This window comes from Aethalodelphis obliquidens, unplaced genomic scaffold (assembly GCF_003676395.1).
Source record: "Aethalodelphis obliquidens isolate GAN/ISIS:26980383/991018 unplaced genomic scaffold, ASM367639v1 scaffold3, whole genome shotgun sequence".
NCBI classification, from domain to species: Eukaryota; Metazoa; Chordata; class Mammalia; order Artiodactyla; family Delphinidae; genus Aethalodelphis; species Aethalodelphis obliquidens.
The window spans coordinates 14,672,788-14,694,385 of record NW_020837947.1 but is presented as its reverse complement, the minus strand read 5'-3'; positions in this window follow the sequence as shown (position 1 = coordinate 14,694,385).

The window sequence follows — 21,598 nt, the reverse complement described above, 5'->3', positions numbered from 1 at the left end:
AATCTGCCTGCCAATGCAGGGGACACAGGTTCGAGCCCTGGTACGGGAAGACCCCGCATGCCGCGAAGCAACTAAGCCCGTGCACCACAGCTACTGAGCCTGCCCTCTAGAGCCCGTGTGCCACAACTACTGAAGCCCGCGCGCCACAGCTACTGAAGCCCACATGCCTAGAACCCGTGCTCTGCAACAAGAGAAGCCACCACAGTGAGCAGCCCGTGCACCACAACAAAGAGTAGCCCCCGCTCACTGCAACTAGAGGAAGCCCGCGCGCAGCAATGAAGACCCAACACAGCCCCCCAAAATTAATTAATTATTTTTAAACAGTATCTTGACATGACATCATCCTGGATTAAGCAGGTGCATCTATTTGGCATCCATTCATCACAGGGCCAGTGATATGAACTGTATTTTCTTATCTTTTGCATTCTTGATGGTCTAGCATCTGGAAGCCTTACAGGCCCAAGAGAGACTGCCCTCCCTCCTAGACGAAGCTAATTCCTAAAGATAGTAACAACTCAGGGTGTGCTCAGGGGCACACCTTTCATAGGCAGACCAACCAACCCTGAGTCTATAGCCCCAACCTCCTGTGTTTTTGACTCTCACACACCAAGCCATATTTCCCCTGCTCTAAATCATCCCAGGGCCAGGTACCAGGCAGCTAGAGACCATCCCTATAGCACAAAGCCTACTGGATTATTCAAACCAGCCAATCTTAAATGTTTCCCCTGCCCTGCTTTGCCTTTACCACAGAAACTCCGGTAGAGACTGAGACCTAGGATTTCCTCTCCTGCTTCCCCCCGCCCCTGCTGTTGCCTCCTGACCAAACCTGGTGCTCCTCCTGCGGCCCTGAGTGGCATGGTGAGCCCTCTTCTCTTGGGAAATGTAAGTAATAAATTTTTTTTTCAGTGGCATTGACCAATCTATGTCGTCACTCAGACTCCATAAATAAAAATCCTACAAGTACAAATGAGAGATGTCCCTGAATCCAATGATGGGTGTCCTCATAAGAGACAGAAGGGGAAAAGACATAAAGACACACACCAAGGACAAGGCCATGTGAAGAAGGAAGCAGAGACTGGAGTTACAGCACCACAACCAAGAAGTGCTGGGACCCACCAGAAGCAGCAAGAACCTTTAGAGGGAGCAGGGCCCCACCAGCACCTCGATTTTAGACTTCTGGCCTCCAGAACAATGAGAGAATACATTTCTTTTGTTTTAAGCCACCAAATGTATGGTCACTTGTTACAGCAGCCATAGGAAACTAATACAGCACCCTATCAAGAGGCATTTCCAGAAATTACATCTTGTTTTTCCTTGTCTTAAAAGACGGGTACTACTGCCAGTTTTAGAGACTAAAAAAATCACCCCCTTAAAGCAACTCTATCTTATCCTACAAAAAATTACCACAAAGAAATTTCTTCCACTGAGCTGGAAGAAGAATGTAATAAAACTTTTTAGCGGGGGAAGGGAAGTAGCTTTAAAAAAGCCTCTCTTCTTTGGGAGTAGAAAAGGGTGGGGATTCAGTTACTGGGAAAAAATAGGAGGATGGTGGACAATGCGAAGGTCCAGCTGAGGTTTAAAAAAAATTTTTTTAACGATAATAATACCTAAAATGTATCGAACTGCTACTACATGCTAAACATTATGTTAATCACTTTTTGGCATTATATCATTCCCATCCTTCTTGTAATCTTATGAGTACTATTATTGTCCCTGTTTTATAGATGAGAAGCATGAAGTGATACCTGTGTACCCTGTTGAACAAATTTTCCAGCTGCGCTGCACAGGCAGATATAGGAACAAAAACAGGTAGAAGGTAGGACTGATTCACAGCTGTGTAGCTGTTGGTTGAAAGGGAGGAAAAGGACAAGGAAGTAAAAAACTTAAGGGTTTATTCATTTACTCAACAAATTGTGTAAATTTGTTCAAAATTGAAAAATTAATTCAAAGGACAACTCAGGAGATCTAGAGTGGTGCTGTCCCTAGATCTTTCTGCTATAATGGAAATGTTCTAGAATTTGCACTGTTCACACTATTTATAATAGCCAAGACATGGAAACAATCTAAATGTCCATTGATAGATGAATGGATAAAGAAGATGTGGTACATATATACAATGGAATATTACACAGCCATAAAAAAGAATGAAATAATGCCATTTGCAGCAACATGGATGGACCTAAAGATTATCATACTAAGTGAAATTAGTCAGACAAAGACATGATATCACTCATATGTGGAATCTAAAATGACACAAATGAACTTATCTATGAAACAGAAACAGACTCACAGATATACAGAACAGACTTGTGGTTGCCAAGGAGGAGGGGAGAGGATGGGAGGAGAGGGATGGATTGGGAGTTTGGGATGAGCAGATGCAAACTATTATATATAGAATGGATAAGCAAGGTCCTACTGTATAGCACAGGGAACTATATTCAATATCCTGTGATAAACCATAATGGAAAAGAATATGAAAAAGAAGATAGATGATAGATAGATAGATATAGATATAGATCTGAATCACTTTGCTGTGCAGTAGAAACTAACACAACAACGTAAATCAAGTATGTTTCAATAAAAATTTTTTTAAAGATAAGAAAAAAAAGAATCTGGACTGTTCAATCCAGTAGCCACTAACCACCTCTGTTATTGTGCACTTGACATGTGGTTAGAACAATAAGAAACTGAATTTTAAACCTTATTTAACTTTAAATAAGCATATATGGCTCATGGCTACTGCATTGGACATGGGACATGCCAGAAAAGAAACAACTAGAAGGGAGTTGGGAAGATGGGTGCAGGAGGGACTAGAGGGTTTTGTCAGCAGGTTTGATGGGCAAATGTGAGGGAGCTGAAAGGACCCAGGAGTGTGGTGTCAGAGAGTGGGATATTGGCCTGTGAGATTTCAGAGGGGTGTAGGAGTTTCATGTGGTTGCCAAGGTCCAAACTGCATACGGGAAGCAGATTACAGAGCTAAAAAGAAACAAAGGTGACACTCACCTTGATGTAGAGGATGTCAAATCAGTGATGGGTTTGGGTGTGGAACCAGCTGTCCACATGCAGTGGAAATCATCCAGGATGGTGGTCGAAATGGACATGGAGAGAAAGTCTGAAACGGATTGTCAAAGCCCAGTGCATAGGGCACAGTGATCCCTGTGGATGGAAGGAGAGAGACAGAGCTGGTGGCAGGGATGTGAGGGAAAACATGGACATTGGCAGAAGGTTGGAAAAGTCAGCAAGTGAATAGTGGAATGTGGGAGGATGTTTTGGGTAGAATTGTGTCCCTCCCCAGCATTCACATGTTGAAGCACTAACCTCCCTACCCCAGTACCTCAGAATGTGACCTTATTTGAAGATGGGGCCTTCACAGAGGTAATCAAATTAAAACGTGGTCCAGGGGTGGGCTTTAATCCAATATGACTAGTGTCCCTATAAAAAGGGGAAATTTGGAGACAGATGTACTTAGAGGAAAGCCACCATGAAGAGACGCAGGAAGAAGACGCCCGTCTACAAGCCAGGAGAGGGGCCTGGAACAGATCTTTCCCTCCCAGCCCTCAGAAGGAATCAGCCATGCCAACACCTTAATCTCCGACTTCTAGCCTCCAGAACTGTGAGACCATACACTTCTGCTGTTTAAGCTGCCTAGTTTGTGATAATTTGTTAAGGTAGCCTCAGCAAACGAATACAGAGAACCACAGAGAAGCCTTCTGTCTACGCTGGAATTCTCCCAGAAACATGTGGCTACTCACACGGTTAAAAGAATTAGCTTGAGGCGAGTAATTGATCTGGTTCTCACACTTCAACTTTTCCTCTTCTCTCTTGGCAAATAAAGGCTTGTTTGCATCCAGCAAGCCGCCCGATAATTAAGGAGATGGGGAGGGAACACATCAAAATGGCAAACCACACACTGTCTTTCTTACTTGAGTGACGTGCTGCATACTCCTTTCCTCCCAAGGGCCAGAGGAGAAAATGGCCCGCAGCTGTCTTTGGGGAGCATTGAGTACATAAATTTGGGAGGATTTATCCAGTTGGTCAAAGGAGCATCTTGAATACTGGTGTCTAGGCAAATGACTCTGGTGGGTTTTTTTGTTTCTTTGTTTCTTTGCGGTACGCGGGCCTCTCACTGTTGTGGCCTCTCCCGCCGCGGAGCACAGGCTCCAGACGCGCCGGGCTCACGGGCCCAGCCGCTCCGCGGCATGTGGGATCTTCCCGGACCGGGGCACGAACCCGCGTCCCCTGCATCGGCATGCGGACTCTCAACCACTGCGCCACCAGGGAAGCCCCCTCTGGTGTTTTTATTCCTGTAACCTCGGCTGCTTCACCGGGTTTCAAGTATGTGGCTTTTCTCCCACCCTCTTCCCCCTCCACTTTCTCCCAGCACCCCACCCCCACCCCCACCCCAAGTCCGCTCTGCGTTGTGTGGGTCTTGGACAAAGCAAATGTAGAAGGCCCGGATCTGGGACAAAACTCCTCTTTTCTATTTGCCTTCCCTGCCAGTTCTGCCCTTCTCTCCTCCAGCCTTTTGCATCCCCACTTTAACTGAGGGATTCTGAGAGCTTAAAGACCCTTTTCAAATCTCAGAGGAGGAAATCATAACAATGACAGATATCAGAACTCAATTCAATCACCTCTCAGAAAAAGCAGGAATATTTAAAATCTGTATCAATACAGCACCAGAAAACAGATTTTTAGACTGAAAGATCACCCCTTAGCATCTACTTAGACTATTATTTTTTCGTTGATTTTTCTGTAGTTAACATGACACAGACCATCAAGGAGTTATTGGAAAATTGATAAAAGGGAATTAAAATGCACTCGGAAAATATGAAGCTCTATATAAATTGTAATCATCCTTCTTAGCCGGGGTTGCTCTTCCGTATCGGCTTTCATCCTCCATGCCTTTCATCATTTCTCGTTATCTTTCATTGAATGCACCCGACTATTCCATTCTCTGTTCTCTCTATCAGCTTTTAAGCTACGGATACTATGACTATACAGCTGAGGGAGTTTATTTTGCAGAAAACTTATAGAACCTTTGGGAGTTCCTCTGCTTCCATAGAACCCTTTGTGGGGTGAAGGAAGGAAGAGATAGATTAGACAGATAGATACAGATATAGGGCCCAAGGATTTTTAAATTATGGAAACCTCAGTTCAATTGTCAGGAGACCAGAAGGGGGCGCTCCCCTGTTCTGTGACAGTAACAGAGCCCAACAGGAAGAAGAAAGATTTCTCTTCTTTCCTGGCAAAGACTCAGCCAATGAAGAGCCATGGGCTCTTTGTTTCCTTCAGCCCTTCCAACTTCCTTTTCCTCTCTATAAAAGCTTTCTCCTTGCCTTACCTGTGGGGACTTCCTCAAGGCTGCAGACACTGAATTGCAATTCTCTACTGAATCTGAATAAACCCATAATATCCGCCAGTCTATTTGTTTCAGGTCAACAATATAAAAATATCAGTATAGACCAGGGCTCAGCAAACTTTTTCTGTAAATGTAGCCTTTGCAAGCCACATACTCTGCCACATAGTCTTTGTTCTTATTACAACTCTTATCAATGTAATAACCATTCTGAGCTCTCAGCCCATACAGAAACAGGCCACAGGCCATAGTGTGCCAACCCTTGATATAGGTCATCCAGATGAGAACATTTATTTGTATTTGGAGTTTCATAGAAAATGTTACCAACAATGACCGTGTGTCATGAGTAAGAAATAGGAAGATAGAAATGTTTAAAATGTGATGCATAATAACAATTAGGAATAATCTGATCTGAGCATCTTAGGGCCAGTTTTTTTAAGCAAATGCTTTAAATATTGAATGTTTAATATTTAGGTATTCTAAAGTTAACTTTTGGGGCTTCCCTGGTGGTGCAGTGGTTGAGAATCTGCCTGCTAATGCAGGGGACACGGGTTCGAGCCCTGGTCTGGAAGGATCCCACATGCCACGGATCAACTAGGCCCGTGAGCCACAACTACTAAGCCTGCACGTCTAGAGCGTGTGCTCCGCAACAAGAGAGGCCGCGACAGTGAGAGGTCCGCACACCGCGATGAAGAGTGGCCCCCGCTTGCCACAATTAGAGAAAGCCCTCGCACAGAAATGAAGACGCAACATAGCAAAAATAAATAAATAAACTCCTACCCCCAACATCTTCTTTAAAAAAATAAATAAATAAAAATAAAAAAATAAAGTTAACTTTTAGCCTAGGGTGGAAAAAACCTTCACTTGGCTTTTCTCATATCAAATTGGAATTTTACTTTCTTGTTTTCATATGTATCTTTTATTCATTTTCAAAGAGAAAAATGGTCTTCCCCACTGAAATTTCTTTCCTGATAGACTGAGTTGAGTAGAGGAAGAAGGACTGTGTTTCATCAAAACTTGTTGGTTCAGCAGAAAGACTAAAAGCCCAACAGTAGCAAGGAGATTTGGGTTCCAACCAGCCAATTACTAGCCCCATAAACTTGAGCAAGAATCTTGATTTTTGGGGGTCTCAGCTCTCTCAAGAGTGTGGGCGGGTCACATTAAATCATATGCACAAGGACTTTATGACTGTCAAAAGCATATATACATGTAGGCTATTACCTTTTCATTTTCCATTCTTCATGCCTAAATATGCCAGTGCTTCAAATGATTTCCAAAAGCCCGTTCAAGCCTGAAGGAAATATCCATCCCTTTTCATCCCTATATCCATCCCTTTTCATCCCTATATCCATCCCTTTTCATCCCTATATCCATTCGTTAACAAACATGTACCAAGACCTGGGTACTGCAATTGGTAAGAAAACAGAGTTTCTAAGGGCAGAAAACCCTGACCTTAGAGGGTTTATAGCCTCAGGAATTATTGCAATCATGGCTCAAAGAGAAGGGGAAGCAGTGCTGGGGCTGACCGCCTGGCTTTTGATGTGGTGTTTCTTGGGCCATGTGAGATCTTAGCTCCCCAACCAGGGCTCGAACCCGTGCCCCCTGCATTGGGAGTGCGGAGTCTTAACCACTGGACCGCCAGGGAAGTCCCCATTGGTGGTGTGCTTCGCTTTAGGGATTTTGAATCTTGTGCGATGAAATAAGGCTAAAACATACTCATCGAATAAGCATGGAGTGCCTAGCGAGTGGCTAGGAATACATTTAATAGACAACATTCAAAAGATACAAAAAAGCACAGGGAACTATATTCAGTACGCTGTGACAAACCATAATGAAAAGAATATGAAAAAGAATATATATGCTTATATATATATAACTGAATCACTTTGCTGTACAGCAGAAATTAACACAACATTGTAAACCAACTATACTTCAGTGAAATATTTTTTTTAAAAAGGTATGGAAGAATCTGCAATCAGAAGGCACTGTGCTGGGTCACTGCAGTCAAAAGCCAAATAGGGTCTCCCCGCCACAAAGTCACGTCCACCTGGAACATATGTATGTGACCTTATTTGGAAGTCCGGTCTCTGCAGATGTAATCAAGTTAAGATGAAGCCATGCTGATGAGGGTGGTCTTTAATCCAATATGGCTGGTGTACAGACACACAGGGAGAACATCTCGTGACAACAAAGGCAAAGACTGGATTGGAGTAGTGCACCTACAGGCCAAGGAATGCCAAAGATTGCCAGCTAGGAAGAGGCAAAGAAGGATCCTCACCTAAAACCTTCAGAGAGACACTGGCCTTACTGACACATTGATTTCCGAAGGCTAGAAGTCTGGAATCAAGGTGTGGCAGGTCACGATCTCTCTCTCTGATGGCTCAGGGGGGGATGGGGGGAGGAGGGATCCCCTCCACCTTCTGTGTGGTCAGCCATCCTTAGTGTTCCTGGGCTTGAAGCCGCATAGCTCCAATCTCTACCTTCGCTGTCACGTGATGTTCTCCCTGTGTGTCTGTCTCTCCTTCCTCCTTCTTATAAGGAATCTCGATACTCCTGTATGACATCATCTTAACTAATTATAGCAACAACAACCCTATTTTCAAATAAGGTTACATCCTGAAGTTGCAGGAAGGAATGACTTTGGGGGTGACACTCTTCAACCCAGTACAGGTGGCAACTGTTTACATGGAAGGAAAGCTCTGCGAAGTAGAGTGTGGAGACTGAGAACCAGTGTCAACACAGAACTGTGGGAAACTCCTCCACGGTAGGGGAAGAAGGAGGATGCAGAGCCCACACAGAGACCTGAGGAAGGGTGGCCAGAGAGGTGGGAGGAGAAACAGGAGAGAGGGGCGTTCTGGAAGCCAGAGATACCGGGGGACGGGGAAGAGTTGACTTCAGTGACAGCAGTTTTTGTCGCGTGATGGGGCCAGAAACCAGAGTCCAGTGGGCTGAAGGGCAAATAAAATTCTTCGAGTTCCAAATGTGTACGAGTTGTTGATATCCTGTCATCTGTTTTTCTTTTTATGAAATTGTTCCTATAATATGGTGCTAAGAGTGCTCACAAGGGAGGATTTCAGGGCTGGCCAGGATGTGTTTTTTCCCACATCTCTGGCTGAGAAGTGAAGTCAAGTGCAGCACGGCTCATCCTCTTCCCTGCACCCCCTGTTCATAGAGCAACCTGGACTCAATGCCTTGGGTGTCACAAACACCACACCTATAAATTTGACCCAGGCAGAAAATGTTAAAGGCAAGGAGAAGTGCATCTGGCCAGACCTTTTGTGTGTCGGGGGGAACTTCTACCCCCAGCTACCACTTTGGCTTAGGAAATTTTTAATCAAGTTCCCTTAATTCTATACTTATATGCAAAGACGATTTTTTGCAGTTTACAACATATATTGAATTTTTATAGCTACTTTACGAACACCTTATTTGAACCTCATCACACATTTATTGGGAATTCCCTGGCGGTTCAGTGGTTAGGACTTCCACTGCAGGGGGCCTGGGTTCAATCCCTGGTCAGGGAACTAAGATCCCGCCTGCCCTACAGCACGGCCAAAAAACCCAAAAAACCCCCACATGTTTATTAATTCCTAGTATTATCCTCATTTGAAAGCCGAAAAATTGAAGCTCCAGAAATTATGTTAAATTGCCCAAAGTCAAACGGCAGATGGTTGGGGAAACTGGGATAAAAGCCTAGGTCTTCAAAGCCAACCTGCAGTTTTGAAATAGCCAGGGTTGTTCAATGGTAGCTCCATGATCATGGGTCAAGCAAAATGGAGTCCCAGTTTCATCTCTTATCTTTAGTCCTCACCTCCTCCTCTTTTTTTTTTTGCGGTACGCGGGCCTCTCACTGTTGTGGCCTCTCCTGTCGTGGAGCACAGGCTCCGGACGCACAGGCTCAGTGGCCATGGCTCACGGGCCCAGCCGCTCCGCGGCATGTGGGATCTTCCCGGACCGGGGCACAAACCCGCGTCCTCTGCATCGGCAGGCGGACTCCCAACCACTGTGCCACCAGGGAAGCCCCTTTCCTTCCTTTTATGGAACTGATATTTGATGAGTGACTGTCATAAGTCAGGCCTGTGTTAGGCTGGAGATAACAGTGGTGAACATGCCGGGCACTATTTATCCTGCTTCGTGGATGTCAAGACGCCTGCAGTTGGGCAGGAAGCTGGCAGTTAGAGCACCGTGCGCCCAGGACCGCATCAGGGTGAGCACAGGAGACCAAGAGGGCACCAGGCAGGCCGTGCAGCCAACCCAGAGGATGGGCAGGAAAGGTTTCCATGAGAAATCACATCTGGGCTGAAGGGTAAACGGTGAGGTGTGTCAGCCCCAGACGCGCGCGCGCACACACACACACACACACACACACACACACACACACACACACACACACACACACACACACACACACCAGGGTCCCACACCTCCAAGTCAGGAGGGGCAGGCAGAATCCCCGTGAATTTCTCACCGGCCTCTCCCTCAGGCAGCTCCTCTCCTGGGCACTGGCCCGTCAGCCATCTCTTAGGCGGGCACACTTCCAGCAGAAGCAGAGGCCCAGGTCTGCAATACCTGTGCAGCTGTTATTTAACCCTCATGTCTTTCTAGCTAAGAAGCGGAGGAACAAGAGGCCTGGGAGAGCCCTTGCGTTGTTCAGAGCTGTAACCCAGATGCCCAGTACAGGGCCTGCACTCAAATCCCCTGGAGGGAAAATGAATCAGACTGATGCCCTCTCCCTTCAAAACTGGCCACTCTGATCACGGCGAGGAGGGTGAGGGAGGAGCCTTGGGTAAGAGAAGCTCCTGCATCACAGGGGTTTGAAAAGTCAGAAATATACCCTGCAGGTGCTCAAGGTCTGTTGTCTGCCTTTGATCACCAGCCCTCACCTGGCCCTTGGTGAATGTGCCTCCCCAGCTGGAACGTTCCTCCCCAGTAGGAGAGATTCAGGTTGAATTAAACCCAGCTGACAGTTAATGGGGGCATGTGGGCAAATTCAGCTCCAGTAGCAATATTCTCTACTTTGCTCATCCATTAAATGGAGCTCCTACCGTCAAAATTATTCTTGCTCTGGGTGTGAAAGAAATGTGTACCAAGCACTACTAACCAGCTAGTCACTCTTCATTGACAGTGACAGGCAGGTGATATCAAGGGCCCCCAAAAGAAATTTTAATCGTTTCCTTTAATCTTTGGGAAAATCTCACATGAACAGGGTCCTTTGTGTTCCTTGCACTGCTCTCCCCACGATGCCCGGCCACTCGTGCTGTATCTGTATTTATTTTGTCCCTAGTTGAGTGCCAAGATTGCTCCGGTTGGGACAAAACTTGAGAGTGGCTGTTGTCCAAGCCTAAAGCTGTTTCCAGCTGGCCCTAACCCTCCAGATGTTTCTCTACAACAGCTGAACAGAGGTGAGGAGGGGCTTGCACACTGTGCTGCAGTTTCCTGGTGACCCTGACTGTCTGCTTCACGTGTTTGGGACCCTGCCATGCCCATCCCTAGTTAGAGATGCAGCCCTTGGACCACACCATCTATTGATAGTAATATTTATTGAGCACTTACTATGTGCCAGGCACAGTTATTCATCCCCGTTTTCCTGATGTGGAAACTGAAGCACGGAGAGTGTAAGTAAATTGTCCAGAAGGTGAAGGACCCAGACTTGATGGCCCTCAGGCAACAGAGGCGCCATGCTTATCTTTTTTGTTATGGCCATTTTGTTTAGCCAACAAGGAAAAAAATGTTTCACACTAGAAAGGGGTCTAAAGTGACTCAGTTACACCCTTTAATCTGGAAATTAAAGCTGGTGAAATTCCAGTCAAGACAAAGGCTGCACAGAAAAAACTCCTTTAAAATGCAAATGTGTTTGAGAGAATGACTTTGTTTTTTTTTGGGTTTTGTTTTTTGGGGGATATTTTTTGGCCGCGCTGTCAGGAATCTTAGTTCCCTGACCAGGGATAGAACCTGTGCCCCATGCAGTGGAAGCACGGAGTCCTAACCAGTGGTCCGCCAGGGAATTCCCAGTCATTCTCAAGAGAGAAATGACTTTGGATTGGAGAGGGAACTGGGTGAGGACAGGGGCCTTCTTTATCCGTGTGCCCAGCACCCAGCAAGATACCAGTAGTGCATGCCCAGTAAGTGTTGAACAAATTTGGGGGAGTAATAAATGGTATTGTGTACTTTGTCTTCTGAGCCAAACTTGCCGAGTGATTGTCTTGCCCTCCTACTAAACAAGTTAAGCCCTAACTGTAGTAAAGAACAAAATCTAGTCCCTGTCTTAAAGGAGCTTCCAGCCTCCTGGGAGGATAGACCAGTACAGACAATTATGGAAAGTAGGGCCACAGTTGGGTGTACAGAGCATCACTCTATGGGGGCATGTGGTGGGTGCCCTAACCCAACCTTGAGGGGCAGAGTGGTGGTCAGGGAAAATTTCACAAGGACATAACACCTAAGCTGAGGGCTGAAAAGGGGGACTTAGCTGTGTGAAGACGGCAGAGAGCAACCAGATCAGGGCCCTGGAGGTAAAAGAGAGGTGAAGGCACAGTGAGGAACTTCAAGTAGTACAGGGAGCCTGGCATCCGTGCGAGTGGGGAATGCTGGGGGTCCCAGGAAGAGTCTTTAGGGGACGCCAGAGAGGTAAGGAAGGGCCAGATCACAGAGGACTTGTATACATCCAACTTGGCCAGGTCTCGCCTATTTCTTGGCATAATTATTAACAGTGTCCCCGCCACTCACTAAAGTCACTCACTATTTGGGCAATTATACAGACATATTATAGACTAAGGATTTGGCCTTTATCCATCCAGTTGCATTGGAAATGAAGAGAAGAGGACATACTTGAGAAACATTAAGATGATAAAATAAATAGGATTGCAAGGGACTTCCCTGGTGGCGCAGTGGTTAAGAATCCGCCTGCCAATGCAGGGGACACGGGTTCGAACCCTACTCTGGGAAGGTCCCACATGCCGCAGAGCAACTAAGCCCGTGCACCACAACTACTGAGCCTGTGCTCTAGAGCCTGCGAGCTACAACTACTGAGCCTGCGTGCCACAACTACTGAAGCCCATGCACCTAGAGCCCGTGCTCCACAACAAGAGAAGCCACTGCAATGAGAAGCCCGTGCACCGCAACGAAGAGTAGCCCCTGCTCGCCACAACTAGAGAAGGTCCGCGCGCAGCAACGAGGACCCAACGCAGCCAAAAATAAATAAATTAATTAGATAAAATTTTTTTAAAATAGGATTGCAATTAGACCTGGGGGGAGAGGGAGAGCGAAGAGTCCAGCTGTGCCCGTGTGTAGCTGACCACCTGCTGTCGGTGGGTCTCCATCACAAATCACTTGGCTTTTGTTTTGTTTTAACGAATGCAGATTCACGTTAACCTAGACCCCCACCATCAGAGTCTCCGGGTGAGGAGCCAGGAAGCTTTAGGGTTAACAAGCTGCCCAGGTAGTTTTCCTGCAGATGAAGGATGAAAACCACAGGGGCCTTGAGTGAGGTGGGGGGGAGGGGAGCGGGGAGGACAGCAGGTCTGCTCTGGGGCGGGACTGCCTTGGGTATCCGGGCAGAAGTGGACCTCAGCCCCGGGGGGCTTGGAGAGAACGTAAACTAAGAGCCATAAAGAGCTAAATACCACCTGCACAGAGGCACCTCGGCTGCCCTCACACTGAATGACGTGTGCTGAGCAGAGGGAAGGACAACAGGAAGAAGGAAAGCAGTAAGAGCCAGGCCTCTGCAGGGAGCAGAGGGGCAGGAAGGGACATTCCAGGAGTGTCACCCCCATGCAGGATGTTCCCTTGCATTCCTGTTGGTCCCGGGCCCCCTGCATCCTGTACAGGTCAGGGCTGGACACCTAGCCCCCGCTGCCCTCTGCCCCGGAGAGCCTGAGAGCGAGCTGCAAATAGAGCCCATGCCTCTGGGTTCCTAAAGGCTCATTTTGGGGGGGAAAGAAAAGAATTTAGAAAAAGAAAAGCCAAACTTAGAATGACAGGCAGGCCTCGGAAACATTGCGGGTTCAGTTCCAGACCACTGCAATAAAGCTAATATCGCAGTAAAGGGAGTCACACGAATTCTTTGGTCTCCCGGTGCGCAGAAAAGTGATGTTTACACTGTACTGTCGTCTATTTAAGTGTGCAGTAGCATCATCTCTAAAAAAACAATGTACGTGCCTTCACTGAAAAATACTTTATTGCTAAAAAATGCTAACCATCATCTGAGCCTTCAGCGAGTCTTAGCAGTGACATCAAAGATCACTGATCACAGATCACTACTGTAACACATATAATAATTATGAAAAAGGTTGAAATATTGCGAGAATTGCCAACACGTGACACAGAGACAGAGAAAGAGCAAATGCTCTTGGTAAAATGGCACCAATAGACTCGCTCGATGCAGGGTTGCCACAGACCTTCAATTTGCACAAAATGCAATAAAGCAAAGCGCGGTAAAATGAGGTACGTGTGTGTCGTCGACACACACAGGACAGGGAAGGCCAGGTAAGCCAGCCTGACAGGGAGGCACCAGCCTGGGAACAGCTTCTCCAGGTGGAGCTGAACACTTGCCTCCCTTTTCAGGAAAGGGCTGGCTGTCTCCGCAGCGGTCAGCTCCAGGAAGGCAGCTGCTGGCAGGCTTCTTTTCTGTACACCAGTACTTGGACTCAGATCATGTTGGGCTGAAGCCTGTCGATGCTTTCATTCCTTTTGGCTTCCCCCATCACATAACATAATCACCTCCTGTAATCGCTGATGGCCTCTATCCTCAGGACCTTCTCCAAAATGTCGACATTCCTTCTCAAATGCCGGGCCCGAACGGCCACGAGTGGCCAGTCCACTCCAGGTTCCTCATCCTTATTTGCCAGACTTTTAATACTATCTTAGGACACTGCTTGTGTTCAGTTGATGGCTCCCGGGGAACAGCCTGTCTTTCTCAGCAATCTAGGAACTGAAAACCTTCTGCCCCGTTTCTTATCTGGCTGGTTTATGCTTCTCACTTAATTGAACTGGTGCATGTCAGATAGTATTCCAAAATTTCCCAGCTGTGTTTCTCAGAGCAGGAGTACGATCATATGTTCCTAGCTCAGTGATCAAATAAGGTGGGAGGGAACTGATATCCCCTCGGTTTCGTGGAGATTTGCCGTGGCGTGAGTGTGCAGAAGGCTCTGAGAAGTCCTGCAGTTGTCTAATTTAGCGTCTTCTGCTTATTAGCTTACTCCTCGCACCCTAACTGCCAGCATCAATTTCTGACCTCCCAGGAGTAAGGGCTGTCCTGGTGCTGGATGGACCCCTTCCCAGGCTCGTCCCCCTAAAGCCTCCACGTGGCAAAATAACACTCCCCCTGACACCTCATGTGGCTGATGACAAGTTTCAGGGTTTCTTCTTCCCCAAAATGAAATGTCTTTCATTGCTTATTATTAGTATTATTCTCACAAATACTTTTCACTGTTGTTATAAATTACGTATTAATTACAGACAACACAGAGAAACAAAAGAACCTAAAACACCCACTTTCTCAAGGAAAACCACTGTTGACATTCCCTTCCAGATTTTTCTGTGTATATATACATAATACATGCATCTATGTATTTTTTAATGAGATCACACCATAATGTATTTTTTAAAATAAATTTATTTATTTTATTTATTTATTTTTGGCTGTGTTGGGTCTTCATTGTTGTGCGCGGGCTTTCTCTAGTTGCGGCGAGCAGGGGCTACTCTTCGTTGCGGTGTGCAGGCTTCTCTTGTTGCGGAGCTCGGGCTCTAGGTGTGCAGACTTCAGTAGTTGTGGCTCGCGGGCTCCACAGCGCGGGCTCAGGAGTTGTGGTGCACGGGCTTAGTTGCTCCCCGGCATGTGGGATCTTCCCGGACCGGGCCACGAACCCATGTCCCCTGCATTGGCAGGCGGATTCTTAACCACTGCACCACCAGGGAAGCCCCATAATGTATTTTTATACAAGAAAATTGGTAACATCTTTCCCCATCAATAGTTACATTTCTGTAATGTTATTTTAATAGTTACATAGGATTCTCTTGTATGGCTGCACCATAATTTATTTAATTGATCCCCTCCAAGGCATTCAGATTGTTTCCAACTTTCCTTTATTCCAAACAGCACTAGGGTGAATATATTTAGCCTTAAATCCTTGCATGTTTTCTTAGTTATTTCCTCAGGATAGACTCCCCGCAGTAGAATCATAATGTTCCTTTTAACATGGGGCTGAAATCACTGGTGTACACCAAGCATGGGTAGGTCTAAGGATTAGTAATGCGAGGATTCAGCACTCCCATCCCTCAGGAATCCTCAGATACCTCGTGATGATTCTAACTAGTTTCCTGTGACTGCTGCAACAGATTACCACAAACTTGGAGGCTGGAAACAACAGGAATTTATCCTCTCAATCCCAGAAGGCATAAGTCCAAAATCAAGGGGTCAGCAGGGCCAGGCTCCCTCTGAAGGCTCCAGGGGAGAATCTGTTTCTTGTCTCTTCCAGCTTCTGGGGGTCAGGCATCCCTTGGCTTGTGGCTGCATCCCTCCTATCTCTGCCTCTGTCTTCATGTGGCTTTCTCCTCCTTCCTCTGTGTCTGTGTCTCCTCTGCTGTCTCTTATAAGGACAGCTGTCATGGGATTTAGAGCCCACCCAGATAATCCAGGATGATCTCAGCTCCAGATTCTTAATTACATCTGATAAGATGCTTGTTTCCAAGTAAGTTCACATCACAGGTTCCAGGGGTGAAGGCAAGGGCATATCTTTTGGAAGGGGTCACCATTCAACCCACTGCAATGTTCTTCCAGACCATAAAGAGTGTTTTTCAAATTGCTACACGTGCACACACACACACACACACACACATTAGCAGTGGACTCTATTTTCTCCTACACTGTTAGTGGGAATGTAAGTTGGTGCAGCCACTGTGGAAAACAGTATGGAGATTCCACAGGAAACTAAAAATAGAGTTACCATATGATCCAGCAATCCCACGCGTGGGCATATATCCAGACAAAACTCTACTTCAAAAAGATACGTGCACCCCTATGTTCATGCAGCACTATTCACAATAGCCAAGACATGGAAACAACCTAGATGTCCATGGACAGATGAATGGATAAAGAAGATGTGGTACATATCTACAATGGAATATGACTCAGCCATAAAAAAAGAATGAAATAATGCCATTTGCAGCAACATGGATGCAACTAGAGATTATCATACTAAGTGAGGTAAGTCATAAAGAGAAAGACAAATAGCACATGATATTAGAATGTATATATATGTATAACTAAATCACTTTGCTGTACAGCAGAAATTAACGCAACATTGTAAATCAACTATACTCCAATAAAATTATATTGATTAAAAAAATGCAATATTGGGCTTCCCTGGTGGCACAGTGGTTGAGAGTCCGCCTGCCGATGCAGGGGACGTGGGTTCGTGCCTCGGTCTGGGAAGATCCCACATGCCGCGGAGCAGCTGGGCCCGTGAGCCATGGCCGCTGAGCCTGCGCGTCCGGAGCCTGTGCTCCGCAACGGGAGAGGCCACAAAAGTGAGAGGCCCAAAAAACCGCAAAAAAAAAAAAAAAAAAAAGTAAAAAAAAAAATGCAATATTATGTGGAACTCCAATATGTAAAGAAATGAAGTCGAGCTGTGTGGCTGAGGTGGGGTGCAGGGAGGCGAGCATGCAGAGGCACGCACTGGATCAAGGACACAGGGGTCTGGAGGGACTTAAGAACTCAAGCTCTCGCTGGCTCTTTAAGGAGGGAGGACCAAGTCGTACTTGCTTTTCTGGGGAGAACTTCTCCATACTCTCCCTCTCTGGATCTGGGTCTCAGCCTAAGCAGGCGTTGTCTTGTTTCCCCCCGAGGAGAATCAGGCACCCAGAGAAGCCCTGCACGTGATCAGCTGCTCTTGTGCGAGAATCGCATGGAGGTCCTGATTTACAGTTTTTTGAAAAGCAAATCATTCACTATCTCAGCAAATGTCCTCAAAGGACATTCCTGAGTTTCAGTGGGAGGAAAAATGAGTTGCTTTATGAGCTCTTTCAGCGTGTTTCTGAACTGTTGAATGTTACAATATGCTGCAAATGTTATAACCTTATCTATAAACTGGGCTTCAGTGTCCAACACAGGCTGTCCCTGAACTCACAAATGATCATGTTCCAGAAGTTCATTTGCAGGTGAGTTATTTGCAACTCAGAGTCCCTTTTTCCATATACTCTGGCTAGAGCTCCCAAAGCTTATTGATTCCTACTGTAAGCAAAGGCAGGGCTCTGGTAGCTCCCTGACCTTGACCCCAGACCTCAGAGACCTCCCAAACTCTGAGTCCTGGGCTCTACTGGGCCTGAAATCAGGACTGGAAGGAGAGGGAGAAAACGGGCATAGGTTTCTCCCAGGGGTTCAGCAGCCATGGGCAATGCTGGGGGAGGCACAAAGGATCAGAGCATCTGGGGATGAGACTGTCACCGTGAGGTGGCTGCAGAGGTCCACGGATATCCAAATGTCCGGACATAAGCCCGTAAGGCAGGTCTACCTATGTTATTGCTATCTGACTAGTAAGGATTCAGAGGCTATGAATGGTCATGGATATTGCATGGATTTGGCCATGATGTATAACCACAAAGACTCTGTTTAAACACCGCCAATGACAGACAGACAATCCATTCTATTTTCAGCTTGCCTCAGTCATGAGCGATCTCTTTCCTTAATATGATTCAAAATCTGCCTCTAGAATTTCACCTATTGATTCCAGTTTTGCCTTAGGAAACTACACAGAATAAATCCAATTACTCTTTTTTTTTTTAAGAAACACTTTTAAATTTTCTCTCTTTTTTTCAGACTTTTAAAAAAATAAATTTATTTTTGGCTGTGTTGGGTCTTCGTTGCTGTGCGCAGGCTTTCTCTAGTTGCGGCGAGCGGGGACTACTCTTCGTTGCAGTGCACGGGCTTCTCATTGCGGTGGCTTCTCTTGTTGCGGAGCACAGGCTCTAGGTGCGTGGGCTTCAGTGGTTGTGGCACACGGGCTCAGTAGTTGTGACTCGCGGGCTCTAGAGCGCAGGCTCAGTAGTTGTGGTGCACGGGCTTAGTTGCTCCGCGGCATGTGGGATCTTCCTGGACCAGGGCTCGAACCGGTGTCCCCTGCACTGGCAGGCTGTAAAACCAATCACTCTTGACAAAATCCTTTTACATATATTAAGCCCTGCAGGTTTGCCTCCACATATTTTCTTAAGGCTAAATTCTCCAGATCTTCACATAACATGGTTTTAGGCCCCTTTTAGCATCATAGCCATAGAACTCTGTACCTGGTCGTTGGTATAGGCCCATCTTAAGAACAGGCTTTCAAAGGGAATTCCCTTGTGGTCCAGCGGTTAGGACTCCATGCTGTCACTGCTGAGGCCCCGGGTTCAGTCCCTGGTCAGGGAACTAAGATCCCACCAGCTGCACAGTGCGGCCACAAAAAAGAAAGAAAGGAAGAATGTGCTTTCATAACCGAAAGCACACAATACAGGTGTGGACTGACAGGTACAGGAGTCGATGAGTTCGTCTACCTCCTAAAGTCTGAGTGTTACACATCTATTGGAACCCAAAATTGCGTTGAGATTTCTGTTTTGTTCTGGTTGGCTTGGGTTTTGTTTGCTTATTTGTTTTGCAGAGGGACATAGAGCTTCGTGACCAAGCTAGACTGTTGACTCAGATCAAGTTTGCAGCCAGCTGAAATCTCTGAGCTTTTTCATAACAATTCCTCGTAAAGCACTTTTTCCACTCGTTACCACACTCTTTCCTTCTGAACACCCTGCGTACTGATTCCTATTAAATTTCCTCTTACTGCTCACATTTCTTCAATGCAGCACATTTCGACCCTTGCAAATCTTGATCTGTCATTCCTGCATTCACCATCCATCCTAACTCTGGGTCATCTGTCTTCCAGCAAGAAAAGAGAAAGGGGAAAGACAACCAATATTTATAGTATTTATAAATATTTATAATATTTATCAAGACTCTACTAAGCTGAGCTAGACAGTTATTTCTTTTTCACTGACGTCAACACACACATAGAAAAGCACAAATAAATGTAAATATACAGTTCAATGAATTATCACAAAGCTAATGCCTGTGTAACCGCCCATGTCAAGAAAGAGAGCGTTGAGCTGGGAATGTTTTAATAAGCATTTTTCTCTTTAAGTCCTCAGACCTATTTGGTAATTATTATGAAACCTGGTTTACAGATGATAAAACAGACTCAGAAAGGTGAAGCCGCATGCCAGCATCCCACAGCTGGGAAGTAACGAAGTACAGAGTGACTCCCCAACCTTGGTCTTCCCACTGCTGGTGGCAGACTTGAGGAATGAGAGATGTGGCCGTCTACCCAGATGAGGCGAGTAGAAGGGCATCCTGAGCGGGAGAAACCGGGAGAGCAAAGGCAAGCAGGCAGGAGGCATGCCCTGGGGCCAGGTAGTTTAACATTCCTGGAGCACAGGATCCTGGTGGGAGAATAGTGGCTGCAAATGAGGCCATATTGGTCGATAGGCTCACAGACCTGGATGTTATTCTGTATCAGTGGAAAAGCCACTGAACCTTTTGAGAACGCTGCTTTAGGATAAAATAAGTCATTGTATAGAACCTTGTCCTACCAGGTAGCTCTATCGGGTTGGCAGGCTGTACTGCTTAATTGGGGTTTCTGGAAGTCTTGGAAAATTGAGGTTCTAATTTCAGGGGATCAGATATTTCAGGGTAAAAGAGAGCAGAAGGAAATGACAAGACAAGCCCTTAGGAGGCTGTGGCCCAAGAGGCTGCCTAAGGGGCTAGAAAATGTTGACTACGAGGTCTTTGCCTCCTGCCAGGAAGAACATAGCTGTGGCAAAATGGGCCAGAAGATTCCCATAGTGACCTGGGGAGGCTGACCATTTCTCTATAGACTAGTGTGAAGATTAGTCATTTTCTGTGCAGGTTAGGGAACTGATTTTAAAAAGGAAAGAAAGAAACAGGCATTTCTTTGAATATACCAAAAATTGGGACCAGTGATACAATCGTTTCATGTGGTTTGTTTTTTTTTTAATAGTTTCACAAATTGTGGAAATAAATGAGCACCAACCAGATGAGAAAAGCAAAGGCTGTTAAGAGCTTGCTAAGGCACAGGAGCTGGCCACCGTCACTTGCATTTGGCAGAGACTCAAGGGCAGGCAGAGGAGCGGGAAGGTTTCAGGTGTGCCCTGGTGGAGGCCGTGTTTCCAAGGAAGTCGTAGCTGGCTAACTAGAAGCGGGACATGCATGCGGTCGGCTAGGAGTACATACTTGGCTCTCTGCGGTTGGTCCTAAGCTGGAAGTGGGATAAAAATGAGGGAAGCTGTCAATTATTAGTTAAGTCCTGGCCATTTGGGGCCTATAGTTACAGAAGTTATTGTTTAGCTCCCTGAATTGTTACTAGAGATAGCAGTTTGGTTTCCTACAAGTCTGACTTATAGCAGGGTGTCTTCCTGGTCTATTTGTTGCAGACAAGGGGTTGGTTTCCTGAACAGGTTGCTACAGGTGGTAGGTCAGAGTTCTCGTTTTAGACTCTAGTCTGGCCTCTGTCCATTTGTCTCTTGAAATGAACTAGGTGAAGAAATGAACTGTTAAATATGAGAGTGGGGGCTTCCCTGGTGGTGCAGTGGTTGAGAGTCCGCCTGCCGATGCAGGGGACACGGGTTCGTGCCCCGGTCCGGGAAGATCCCACATACTGCGGAGCGGCTGGGCCCGTGAGCCACGGCCACTGAGCCTGCGCATCCGGAGCCTGTGCTCCGCAACGGGAGAGGCCACAACACTGAGAGGCCCGTGTACCGCAAAAAAAAAAAAAAAATGAGAGTGGGCAAAGCAATAACGGCAGAAGAACAGGACAGGGGGAGAACTGCAAGATGAGCGATGGGAACCGTCTTAAAGAAGTGAGATCATAGCTTTTTATTTTATTTATTTACTTTTGTTTTTGGCAACGCCGTGCAGCTTGTGGAATCTTAGTTCCTTGAACAGGGATCGAACCCGGGCCCCCTGCAGAGGAAGCACTGGAGTCCTAACCGCTGGATCACCAGGGAATTCCCAAGATCACAGCTTTTTAAAGGAAAAGCCAATCATCCATTGTGACCAGAGCACAGGAACGGAGGTGAGGAGAGGTGATAGTGATGGAGAGACGGTTGGGTCACCAAAGACCTTGAATACAAGACCACAGAGTTAGGAATTGATGCCCAAGACAGTGGAGAATCGCCCAGAGCTTTCAAACAGGCCTGGAGGAGGTTCTG